A 12,936-nucleotide genomic window follows, 5' to 3' on the forward strand; every position below is an offset into this window, starting at 1 on the left:
AAGCTATAACCAACCTTGAAAGCATATTAAAAATCAGAGACATTACTTTGCCAACAAAGGTCCATTTAGTCAAAGCTATGGTTTTTCCAGTAGTCGTGTATGGTTGTGAGAGTTGGACCATAAAGAAAGCTGAGCACTAAAGAATTGATGCTTTTGAATTGTTGTGTTGGAGAAGACTCTTGAGAGTCCCTTGGACAGCAAGGAGACCAAACTAGTCAGTCCTATAGGAAATCAATCCTGAATATTCATTGGAAGGACTGATGCTGAAGCCGAAGTTCCCATACTTTGGCTATCTGGTGGGAAGAGCTGACTCATTGGAAAAAACCCTGATGCTGGGAAAGACTGAAGGCAGGAGGAGAAGGGGACGACAGAGGATGAGATGGTTGGATGGCATCACCGACTCGATGGACATGAGTTTGAACAACTCTGGGAGAGAGTGAAGGACAGGGAAGCCTGGCGTGCTTCAGTCCATGGCATCACAAAGAGTCAGACACAACTGAGCGACTGATCTGAGCTGAACTAAATTGTTACATGGAGACCTTAACATATCTATCTCATTAGCTAGTAGAAGAAGGAAACAAATTCAGTAAAAATATAAAAGATCTGAAAAAAAAATTAACAAAGTTGACATAATGGAAATTTGTCACCAAATACAAGTTCAAGTACACATGGACTATTAACCTAAATTATCCTATGTAGTCAATAAAGACAGCCCTCAATAAATATCAAAGGATTAAAATGATTCAGAGAATGCTATCTCAACACAGTAGAACTAAGCTAGATTTAAATGACAAAAGAAATTAGAAAATTCTCAACTATCTGGATATTAAAGCACTTCTGAGTAATCTATGCATCAATGATATACATTTTCACAAATATCTTTTCCAGTGTACTTATGTAAATATATAGACATAGGGATATCTTTATTTTTCTACCTATCCCAGAGAAATGATAATACATGTGTAAAAAATTTTTGAATGATGTTATAAGAACATTTATGTGATTGAAAAAAAGACTTCCATTGAAAGTAAATTTTATATATATATATATATATATTTTTTAAGATGCATAATCAGTATTGTATAATTGTTGTTGTTCAATTGCTAAGCCATGTTCAACTCTTTGTGATCTCATGGACTGTAGCACACCAGGCTTCTCTGTCCTCCATTACCTTCCAGAGTTTGCTCAAATTCCTGTTCATTGAGTTGGTGATGCAATTTAACCATCTCATCCTTTGCAGTCCTCTTCTCGTTTTGCTTTTGATCTTTCCCTGAATCCGAGTCTTTTCGAATGAGTTGATTCTTCACATCAGGTGGCCAGAGTATTAGAGCTTCTGCTTCAGAAACAGTCTTCCAATGAATATTCAGGGCTGATTTCCTTGAGAATTGACTGGTTTGATCTCCTTGCTGTCCAAGGGATTCTCAAGAGTGTTCTCCAACACCACAGTTTGAAAGCATCACTTCTTCAGCATTCAGCTTTTTTTTTTTTAATCTATTTTTTTATTGAAGGACAATTGCTTTACAGAATTTAGTTGTTTTCTGTCAAACCTCGACATCAATCAGCCTTTTTTATGGTCCAACACTCACATCCAAACATGACTACTGGAAAAATCATTACTTTGACTATATGAACCATTGTCAGCCAAGTGATATCTGCTTTTCAATGGGTGCGTGTGTGCTCAGTCACGTCTGACTTTCTGCTTTATAATAAGCTCTCTATATGGTGGAATTTATTAAATAACTTGGTATGTGTGTATACTCAGTTGCTCAGTTGTGTCCAACTCTTTTTGATCCCATAGACTGTACCCCTCCAAGCTCCTCTCCCCATAGAATTTTCCAGGAAAGAATACTGGAGTGGGTTGCCATTTCCTACTCCAGGAAATAATTGGATGGGCAACCTCAAAGACATTCCAGGCCTGGTGTCAGTATATATATTAATAATTTGTCCTTCTGATACTGGGCATTCTCTGGTAAGAGTATTGTTCTCTGCTTGTTGCTTTACTTTACCTAGTGGGAGATTTACCCTCTCAAGTATTTCATACTGAGAAGTAATAGCATAACCAGCTTGGAAATTCTCTTTTTATTTTTACATCGTCAAACTAAAAAATTAATAAACAGAAACCTCCATCAAGAGAGTTGGGAAACCAGAAGAGGGAGCTCTCACACTCTTCAAAGATTGAAGAGCCCGTCAAGAAGGACTCCCTCCTCTTTCCTGGGAAGGACTCAGCCAATAAAAATCCAAGAACTCTGTTTACTAAAGCCCTCCCAACTTTCCTTTCCTCTATATATAAAAGGTTTCTCTTTTCCTTCTGTGGGGACTTCCACAGGGCTCACCATGGTCAAATGAAATCTATATATGGAACAATCATTCCCTTCCATGAAATTCTCCCTGCCATACTATCCCAGGTGATGAGGCAAGGGGCTACAAATCAGACCATTGGTCATAAGTCTGAATGGAGAAAGTTAAACCTCACAATCTCCTGTCCAGAAATCAGAGCACTATCAGTGCGGCTGCTACACACACAGGGAATGGAAGTAAATTCTTTGAAAAATTTTAAATTCCTCGGAACAAAAATCTATAATGTAAAGAATACTCTTCTGTCTACTCTCATTCCCCTCCAAATATATATATATACAGTGACCTTATACTGAGGATCACAACTCCAGTCATAGAGTATTAAGGATTTTAGCAGTAATCTCCAGGTGCTTGACCTTCAACCTTGTGTGCAAATCTATGTCAAGAGAATGATGCTGAGGATAGCAATAAAAAGTAGAAGAGACAGGATGTCTTTGAATCCTGATCAGTAGAGGCACCACATCTTACCAAAGTGAGTATTTGTTATTTCTCTTTTTTTCTTTTCTTTCTTATTCTGGTGACAAGTCACATCTTATATATATTTTGTATCTAAAACTTCATGAATAGTCCAGAGTTCTGTTTTTTTTTTAATGAAGCATCATTGAAAAATGTGGCCACAATCATTTTAACTCAGTTATACACAGTTACAGTAAGCTATTAAATCAATGGACAGTGTTTAATACTGTGTCTTAGTTTCTTCATATATAATATGATGATAATAATAGTACCTTAGGATTATAACAATGATATTATGGGAAATGCATAGTGCCGTGCTGACACATACAAAGCACTCAGTGAATGTCAGGCATTAATATCATTGTTTATTATTGGTATTTTATGTATCATTACTCATTCAATTATCTGTGCAGGTATTTCCTGAACTATTATGTTTGTCAACTTAATTTAGATGTTGGAAATATACACTGTTATGTGGAGTGATAAATGACAAAGATCACCCTCTCAATTTGTCATCTTTAATATGTTTATTTTCTAGGAATCATATGTTATCTTTTATGTTTTGAACCATACCTTGTAAAATAAGGGTGTTCATTACTAATATTGATAATATAGCATTAATAAGTAATTCTATTATGATATGCATGTATGCTGTGGTCATTATTAAATTAAAATAGAAATGTCAACGAACCTAAGCTCAATCAATTTAAGGACTCCCCTGTTTTATGGTATTATCTTTCTTGTATCTAAGTCAATCTTTTCTTTTTAAGAAATGTTCCTGCTTTATTGGTTCTGCTAAATGAATTAGATTATTCTGACAGATTTGAATGTTGCAACTTGATATCTCTACCATTATCCAAATCTTCTCCTTAAAGATTTCTTTTTCTGTTGACAACATACACAAGTTCAATTTGAACTGCAATCTTTTCACTATTCTCTTATTATATGGAAAAAAAAGGTGGATAAAACCTGGTGTTGAATAATGTTTGTAGTTTGTAGGAATTATTAGGTAGTTGCAGATATTTTGGGTTTTTCTACATATAAACTTAAAGAGGCATCTGACATCAGGAAAAAAAATCAGATTGAAAGACTAATTTTTTTAATAGTCATCCTAAACATTTGTGTTTTAACTAGCATATAAGTTTTGCTGTTTCCTTCCTGGAGTATTTATTCCTCTGGTGAATTGTAATAGAGGCACAGAATGACAAGGATATGTGTATGTGTATTTATTTCCATAACACCAAAATACCAATATTAATACTAGTATTTGATTAAAAATTAACCAGTATATACTAATAAAAAGCAGTTGAAACTAAATATATAAACAATTCAAAGACTTGTATATATTATAAAGCAAATACAAAATATAAATATACATGATTTATAATCTATGATGCACAGATGCATAAATTTAAAATATAGTATAAATCAAATACAGAAAATTATAAATATGTTATGAAACATCAATTATAATATAAATTAACAAATATATGCAATTCAAATTTAGCATTCCATTTTAGTAATACATTGGTAGCATATAAATTTCCAAAATAAGCAATATAAAATGAAAAATTAATTTAACATGTAAATTGAAAATGAAATATTATTTTTAAACAAGTGAATTTTAAAATATTGTGCATTCAGGTTGCCATGGTTGAGCTAAAGTATCTTTTTGAGCATTTTTTCCCCTGCTAGATGAAAAATCTCTTTATGTCTCCATGGCATAATGTTGCTAAATTTAGAATGAGCACATTGCAGGCCAAAACCCTGGAGCTCAGCAATCTTGCAGTTTCTGCCTCTTGAGTAGCTAGTAGCACAAGCATGTAACATTATATCCAGTCATTCATGGTACATGTGTGACGGGGGGAAATTTTCAGTTACAACCATTGTTGAATTTTAAGAGATGATTCCTGGTAGCATCAGGCTTTTTTGCTGAGTACTATCTTGAACTTTGGCAAATAAGTTTGAAGGTGGAGGCTGGAGCAATGCTAAATATCTTGCTGTAATAATTGGAGTGAAGGAAATTCAGAATTGAGGAATGGGAAAGCCTTGAGACTAGTGCCTATAAATAAAAGGCAGAATAGAGTCGTGTCCATTAGAGATGATGGTGGGGAAGAGGGAAATTGGGATGATCAGATATGCTGGTTTAATGCTTTAAAGTCGTTTTACTTTGGTATGTGCTCAGGGCAAACTAGTGACTATAGAGTTGAGAAATGTGATGTATGAATTACCTGGTAAAGCTCTACATTTATACCTCTAAATGTAGACTTTCATGTTGATGCCATTTTACATTCTTGTCAGTGGAGTACTTGATTTGTGTCTTTCTCTAATGGGCATAGTATCATGGAAAGCTTTTTGTAAATAAAATTATTTAGAATTTTATCTGAATTCCAGATGCATTATACTCTCTAAATTTTTTCATAAAGTTTGAGCTTTGAAGATAAAATTTCTTCAGTCATCTGGAGTCTGATTTGACTTAGTACTTGGATGCTGCCTTGAGCCAAAATACTTAGTTTTATATTTTGAAATTCAGTTCAGTTCAGTTCAGTGGCTCAGTTGTGTCCAACTCTATGCGGCTGCATGGACTGCAGCATGTTAGGCTTCCCTGTCCATCATCAACTCCCAGAACTTACTCAAAATTATGTCCATCAAGTCGGTGATGCCATCCAAACATCTCATCTTCTGTTGCTCCTTCTCCTCCCACCCTCAATCTTTCCCAGCATCAGAGTCTTTTCCAATGGGTCAGTTCTTCACATCAGGTGGCCAAAGAATTGTAGTTTCAGCTTTAGCATCAGTTCTTCCAATAAATATTCAGGATTGATTTCCTTTAGGATGGACTGGTTGGATCTCCTTGCTGTCCAAGGGACTCTCAAGAGTCTTCTCCAACACCACAGTTCAAAAACATCAACTCTTCAGCGCTCAGCTTTCTTCAGAATCCAACTCTCACATCTATACATGACTACTGGGAAAACCAAAGTTTTGACTAGATGGACTTTTGCTGGCAAAGTAATGTCTCTGATTTCAATATGCTGTTTAAGTTGGTCATAGCTTTTCTTCTGAGGAGCAAGCATCTTTTAATTTCATGGCTGCAGTCACCATCTAGCAGTGATTTTGGAGCCCCCAAAATAAAGTCTGTCACTGTTTCCATCGTTTCTCCAACTATATGCCATGAAGTAATGGGACCAGGTGCCATGATCTTAGTTTTGGTATGTTGAGTTTTGAGCCAACTTTTTCACTCTCCTCTTTCACTTTCATCAAGAGGCTCTTTAGTTCTTCTTCTCTTTCTGCCATAAGCGTGGTCATCTGCATCTCTGAGGTTATTGATATTTCTCCCGGCAATCTTGATTCCAGCTTGTGCTTCATCCAGCCGAGCATTTTGCATGATGTACTCTGCATATAAGTTAAATAAGCAGGGTGACAATATGCAGCCTTGACGTACTCCTTTCCCGATCTGGAACCAGTCTGTTGTCCCATGTGTGGTTCTAACTGTTGCTTCTTGACCTGCATGCAGATTTCTCAGGAGGCAGGTCAGGTGGTCTGGTATTCTATCTCTTCCACAGTTTGTTGTGATCCACACAGTCAAAGGCTTTGGCATAGTCAATAAAGCAGAAGTAGATATTTTTCTGGAACTCTTTTGCTCTTTCGAAGATCCAACGGATGTTGGCAATTTGATCTGGTTCCTCTGCCTTTTCTAAATCCAGCTTGAACATCTGCAAGTTCATGGTTCACATACTGTTGAAGTCTGGCTTGGAGAATTTTGAGCATTGTTTTGCTAGCATGTGAGATGAGTGCAATTGTGCGGTAGTTTGAGCATTCTTTGGCATTGCCTTTCTTTGGGATTGGAATGAAAGCTGACCTTTTCCAGTCCTGTGGCCACTGCTGAGTTTTCCATATTCGCTGACACATTAAGTGCAGCACTTTCAGAGCATCATCTTTTAGGATTTGAAATAGCTCAACTGAAATTCCATCACCTCCACTAGCTTTGTTCATAGTGATGCTTCCTAAGGCCCACTTGACTTCACATTCCAGGATGTCTGGTTCTAGGTGAGTTATCACACCATTGTGATTATCTGGGTCATAAAGATCTTTTTTGTATAGTTCTGTATATTCTTACCACCTCTTCTTAATATCTTCTGCTTCTGTTAGGTCCATACCATTTCTGTCCTTTATTGTGCCCATCTTCGCATGAAATGTTCCTTTGGTATCTCTAATTTTCTTGAAGAGATCTCTAGTCTTTCTCATTCTATTGTTTTCCTCTATTTCTTTGCACTGATCACTGAGGAAGGCTTTCTTATCTCTCCTTGGTATTCTTTGGAACTCTGCATTCAGATCAGTATATCTATCCTTTTCTCCTTTGCCTTTCACTTCTCTTCTTTTCACAGCTATTTGTAAGTCCTCCTCAGACAACCATTTTGCCTTTTTGCATTTCTTTTCTGGAGGATTATCTTGATCCCTGCCTCCTATACAATATCACAAACCTCCATCCATAGTTATTCAGGAACTCTGTCTATCAGATCTAATCTCTTAAATCTATTTTTCATTTTCATTGTGTAATCATAAGGGATTTGATTTAGGTCATACCTGAATGGTCTGGAGGTTTTCTCTACTTTCTTCAATTTAAGTCTGCAGTTGGCAATAAGGAGTTCATGATTTGAGCCATAGTCAGGTCCCGGTCTTGTTTTTGCTGACTGGATAGAGCTTCTCCATCTTTGGCTTCAAAGAATGTAATCAATATGATTACAGTATTGACCATCTGGTGATGTCCACGTGTAGTCTTCTCTTGTGTTGTTGGAAGAGGGTGTTTGCTACGACCAATATTTTCTCTTGGCAAAACTCTTTTAGCCTTTGCCCTGCTTCATTCTGTAATCCAAGGCCAAATTTGTCACTACTCCAGGTATTTCTTGACTTCCTACTTTTACATTCTATCCCCCTATAATGAAAAGGACATGGTTTTTGGGTGTTAGTTCTAGTAGGTCTTGTAGGTCTTCATAGAACCATTCAACTTCAGCTTCTTCAGCATTGCTGGTTAGTTATGTTACCAGCTACTTAAATCTCAGGAAGTGATATAAGTTAGATGCATATTCCCTTAGGTGTACAATTTGGACAAAATAAAAAGGAATCAATTACTGGATTGGTGGTTGTTTAAAGTGGTGGTGTTTATAATTCTATCATGTTCAACATGTATTACTTGTTGTTGTTATTTTTACAAGCTGTTCCAATTTCATCTTTCACATTCTCTACACCAGACTGAAAAAGGCATACACTTGATCTTAGCTTTGTATAAGTTTATTTAAAAAAATATTTTCAGTAAATATAATTGTCCAAGAGTAAGTAAATATATAAATATAATGTCATTGGTGACAGAAACTTACTAGCAAATAATATTTAAAAAGAAACTGAACCTCTTTCTTTTTCCTTTGTCTAAACATTGTTGGGCATCTTTATAAGAAGATGCCAGCTCATGCTGTCAGTCCAGAGCACAGTGAAGAGGAGTGGATTGCCTGGAACAAGATGTTAGAATCTAATGAGGATGAGAAAGGCATCTATTTATTGGGGGTGGAGGAGTGGAGGGCATCTGTAATGATCAGCACATTGGCTATGTTGGAGCTCTTTGTGTGTGCTCAGTCACTCAGTTATGTCTGCTCACCAGGCTCCTCTGTTCATGAAACTTTTCCAAGCAAGAATAGTAGAGTGGGTTGCCAATTCCAATTCAGAGGGTCTTCCCAACCCAGGGATTGAACCTGCATGTCTTGCACCTCCTGCACTGGCAGGCAGATTCTTTACCATTGCACCACCTGGGAAGCCTGTTGAAGCTGTGTACTTTATTCCAGTGGAGAATATGTACAGAAAGAGCTTTTCTAGTTTAGTATCCTGAACTATAGAAATAAAGTAAATAGAAATATTGTTAATGCAAGCATGCACTATTTGTATTAATAGAGTGAATCATAATCTTTATTTACACCTACATTAAATATTCATTCTCTACTTTTAAATACATACTTATTGATCCCCACAAAGCTTTGGATACTTTATATAGGATTGTTTTCTTTAATCATCGCAACAACTTTTTAAAAGAATTCCCATTTTACAAAGACAAAATTGGGATTGAGAGTGAATAAGACATGTCCTCTTTTCTCAGAGATCCTTAAAGGTGGGATGTACATAGAATTTAGTACCATATTTTCAAAGTATCTTAGATCAGTTCTCTCCATGGTGTCATAAGGAAGGCATATTCAACTCTGCAGTGGTTCTCAAACATATTTCTTTAGGCAACACAAGGTTTTCTCCAAAAGAAGTGTCTGGGTAAGCACCATAAGTAAATCAAATAAAAGACCTGCTCAGGTTGAAGTCTACAGGTTCTCAATCCTGGTTACATTTTAGATCTATCTGGGAAGTTGTTAAATGCCTTGAGTCACCAACCTTCTAGGGGTGGAGGCCAGGCATCAGTATATCTTAAACATTCCCCAGATGATTTTATTGTACATCCAGGGATGAGCTGCACTGTAGCAGTTAAAAAGGGAACCCTCAAAGCTGACTGCTGTGTTAGGAGTACAGAGGATAACTGGGAGAGAATGCTAGAGGGTGGGAAAATAGGTGATACTAGTGAAACCCAGACTTCGAAGGCCAATTTTAATGAGGTTCTCAAAGGTTTGATTTCTGATACCTGTATATTTTTTATGTAACCCAAAACATATTGGTGTAATACAACCTCCTGGCGCACCAAAATGACAGATTCTAAGTGTGTGTGTGTTAAAGAATGTAGAAGTAAAAGACATTTTTGCAATGTGCAACAAAGCAGAGAAAAATCAACAAATTAATAGAAATGTTTTTCTGGTGCTAAATGAATCTAAGTAAATGGATAGGTAAATCGTTATGAAATAACCTTTAATTTCTTTTTGAAAGCTCTGAAGGCTTAATAGAATTCTCAACTGTGTCAAATAATTTGAATGTAGTATCTTGGTAAATGTTTCCTAAACAGAAGTTAGATAAAGAAGGATAAATAATAAGTAAAGATCCTGGCTTTTATAACAAATAATCATAGTATTGAATAAGATACAAATACTTCCCAGCAAGAACTGTATTGTTGAAATTTGGGGGGATAATCTTGGGGAGATATTTTTAAAGGTCTAGGAAAGTATCATTTACAAATATGAACAATAAAAATGACTGTGCCTGTATTATTCTCAGTTAGTCTGTTTTATCGAACTTTGATTTTGTCTAAGGTTATATATATTACTTAATCATTTTCTCACAAGATAAAAATTATATCCTAAATCATGATAAATTAAAGGATAAAAAGAATAAATTTTAGAGTAAGATAAACCTGGATTAGAATTGTGAATTTTGGCTCTGCTATTTGGATGTTGTATGCTTTTGAAATGGTATTTGATATTACTGAGCCCAGTTTTCTCACTGTAAAATAGTCTTAAATATAGTACTTACTTCACAGGGTTGTTCCAAAGATTGAATTAGTTGACACATATTAAGTGTCTAAAATAGTGGCTAAAATATAGTCTCCTTCAATAAATGCTATGTGATTATTACTGTACTAATTTATCATGCCAATAGTGGAATTTGGAGGAGAACAAGGGATTCTATTGGATAGAATACACTCTAAAACAACTAGAATGTTCTAACAGAATTAACAAAGTGAAACAAATAGAAATCATAATTCTCTATTCAGTGATCATATAAATCCTGGAGACAGAATTTATTCTACAGATCTTTTACTTTACTTGCATCTTTACAGAATTATAAAAACTTGGTGATCACTATTAGGACAGAATTAGAAATCCTATAACCTATAAGGCTTGAGGAATTTGGTCTCTAAATGTAAAGCAGCAAACATCCTAGCTATCTTTGGGGAACTAAACTCCCATGAATCCTTCTCACAAAGTTCACATATACTAAACACATAGTACTTTTTGTCTGACTACTTCTAATTTTGATTTTTGCATGTTGCCACTGTAACTCTGTTTTGTCTGTGTACAATTAGCACTGTATTAGACATTGCTTACAATGATAAACAGATTAGATGTGGTCCTTTCTCTCATAGGCTTATAGTATAATAGTTCAAAATAAACATTAAAAAAGGAAAAGCACTGGCTGACAAAAATAAATGTGGTTAACCAATCATAGTCAGCCAATTGTTGTCTGTTTATTCCCTCATGTCAGTTGGAAAGATAAAAACACCAAGGAGGACCTTTATGAGTACAAAATATTCAAACCCATCTGAAAATCTGACACAAAGGATTATGATTAACTGTGTCCCAGAGGGAACTCACGATTGGAAAGCTCATCACAAGGTCTGAAAAAACCACTTTCCTTTTCACAGTTCAAAGCCCAATTTAAATAAGTGTTATAGTGTATACTCACCCAACTTACCTAGAGTCTTCTGATCGGCTTCAATGCATAGGTGCTATAAACATGCCGTTTGGTGAGACTTAACAATGATTCAGTTAAACAAGAAAGATTCTCTTGGGTATTAGGTAGAATGGTTACTAAGAGATTAGAGAACAAATAATTTCTCTGTTAGAAAAGCTGGGAAACAGATCATTTCTTAAAGTCAGCCTGAAACTTTAATGTTAAGTTGGTATCACAAGGAAAATTATACCGGACAAAGTTGAGCAGTCAAGGAAGATTTTATTCAAGACAACTGCAATAGGCTGGCAGAACCAGAACTCAGTCTGAATTCAACTCCTCTGAAATAAGGGTGGGATTGATTCTAAGAGACAGGGTGGGGGGAATCATAGGCCATCAATGTTTTCTAATTGGCCTTCCTCCAAAGAAACAGTAAATACTCTCATATATGTATAATAAGAGGTAGTGTTGCAACATGAGGCAAGGTGCCCACATAAGTTAAGCTCCTGACCTTCCAGAAACTGGAAGAAGGAAGCTTAATGATGACATTTCAAAAGGATGGCCTCCAGGTGCTTGAGAAAGACAGTCCTGGGTAGTAAAACTGGCAAAAGAATTTTAGAATGATTTATATTTCAAAAGAATAGAGACAGAATTTGCAGTTACATGTTTTCTAAAATAAATGCTCTAAGAAGAGGTAGATCAGTGGCATAGAGGTAAAAAAAGAAGCCTGTCTAAAGTTTGGTTAAGCTGAGGGAAACTTTAAGGTCCTCAGTTAGTAGGTAAAGAATAGATAGAACTTTTAATAGCAAAAGAATCTCTCTTTGATGGGATCCTACAAGGAGACTATCTTCAAACCTGTAAAAATTTTGTGAAGAAGGAGGTTTTGTGATTATGGTTTAAAACTTAATTAGGTCACCTCTAAAGATTTCTAAATTATCTGAACTTTAAACTTCACTGTCTCATCTCAAAGACCAATTTTTTACCCTCACAAACAAAAAAAAGACATTCAAAATGACTTTCACTTCAATGAAAGAAATTCTAAAAAAAATGTCCTACTTAAAAACGCTATGTGAGCATGTGAATTTAAAATATTATTTTTTTCATATCACAGTTCATCTTATTTCAAAAAGGGCTTTTTTGTTTTATCCAATAATTTAACAGAGAATTTGCTGAATAAGGAAAATGTATACCATGCGGTTTAATATAAAAATCGAGCTATACAAGAACTTTTGCCAACACTTTGAAAAACATACACATGGAAATGATTCTTACCCCTAAAGTGTGCATTAGAACCACATTTGGACCTCTTAGAAAACACAGATACTAGCCCAAACTCTTAGGCCTTCAGTAAAAAGACACTGATTTGTATTTCTTGTATATTAATTTATTTTTTTGTAGGATGACCTAGACCAGAGATTGAACTTGGGCCATAACACTGAAAGCTCTGAGTCCTAACCAATTGAACTCCCAAGGAATTCCAGTTAGGTATAAAAATTTCTAAATATGAGTTCTATTGCTTTAAAGAAATGCTTGCAATACATGCCCTCCAGACCAGTAGAGCTTCTGAGAAATGCAAGATCTTAGGTTTTTCCCCATCCACTAAAGTTCATGATTTGAAAAAAATTTGGTTGTTGATATCCATATGAAGTCTGTTGTTCAGTTGCTAAGTCCTGTCTGACTCCTTGCTTCCCAGTGGACTGCAGCACGCCTGGCTTCGCTGTCCTTCACTATCTCCCAGAGTTGCTCAACTCATGTCCGCTGTCA

Source organism: Giraffa tippelskirchi, chromosome 9 (genome assembly GCF_054371585.1).
Source record: "Giraffa tippelskirchi isolate mGirTip1 chromosome 9, T2T-mGirTip1v1.2.pri, whole genome shotgun sequence".
NCBI lineage: Eukaryota > Metazoa > Chordata > Mammalia > Artiodactyla > Giraffidae > Giraffa > Giraffa tippelskirchi.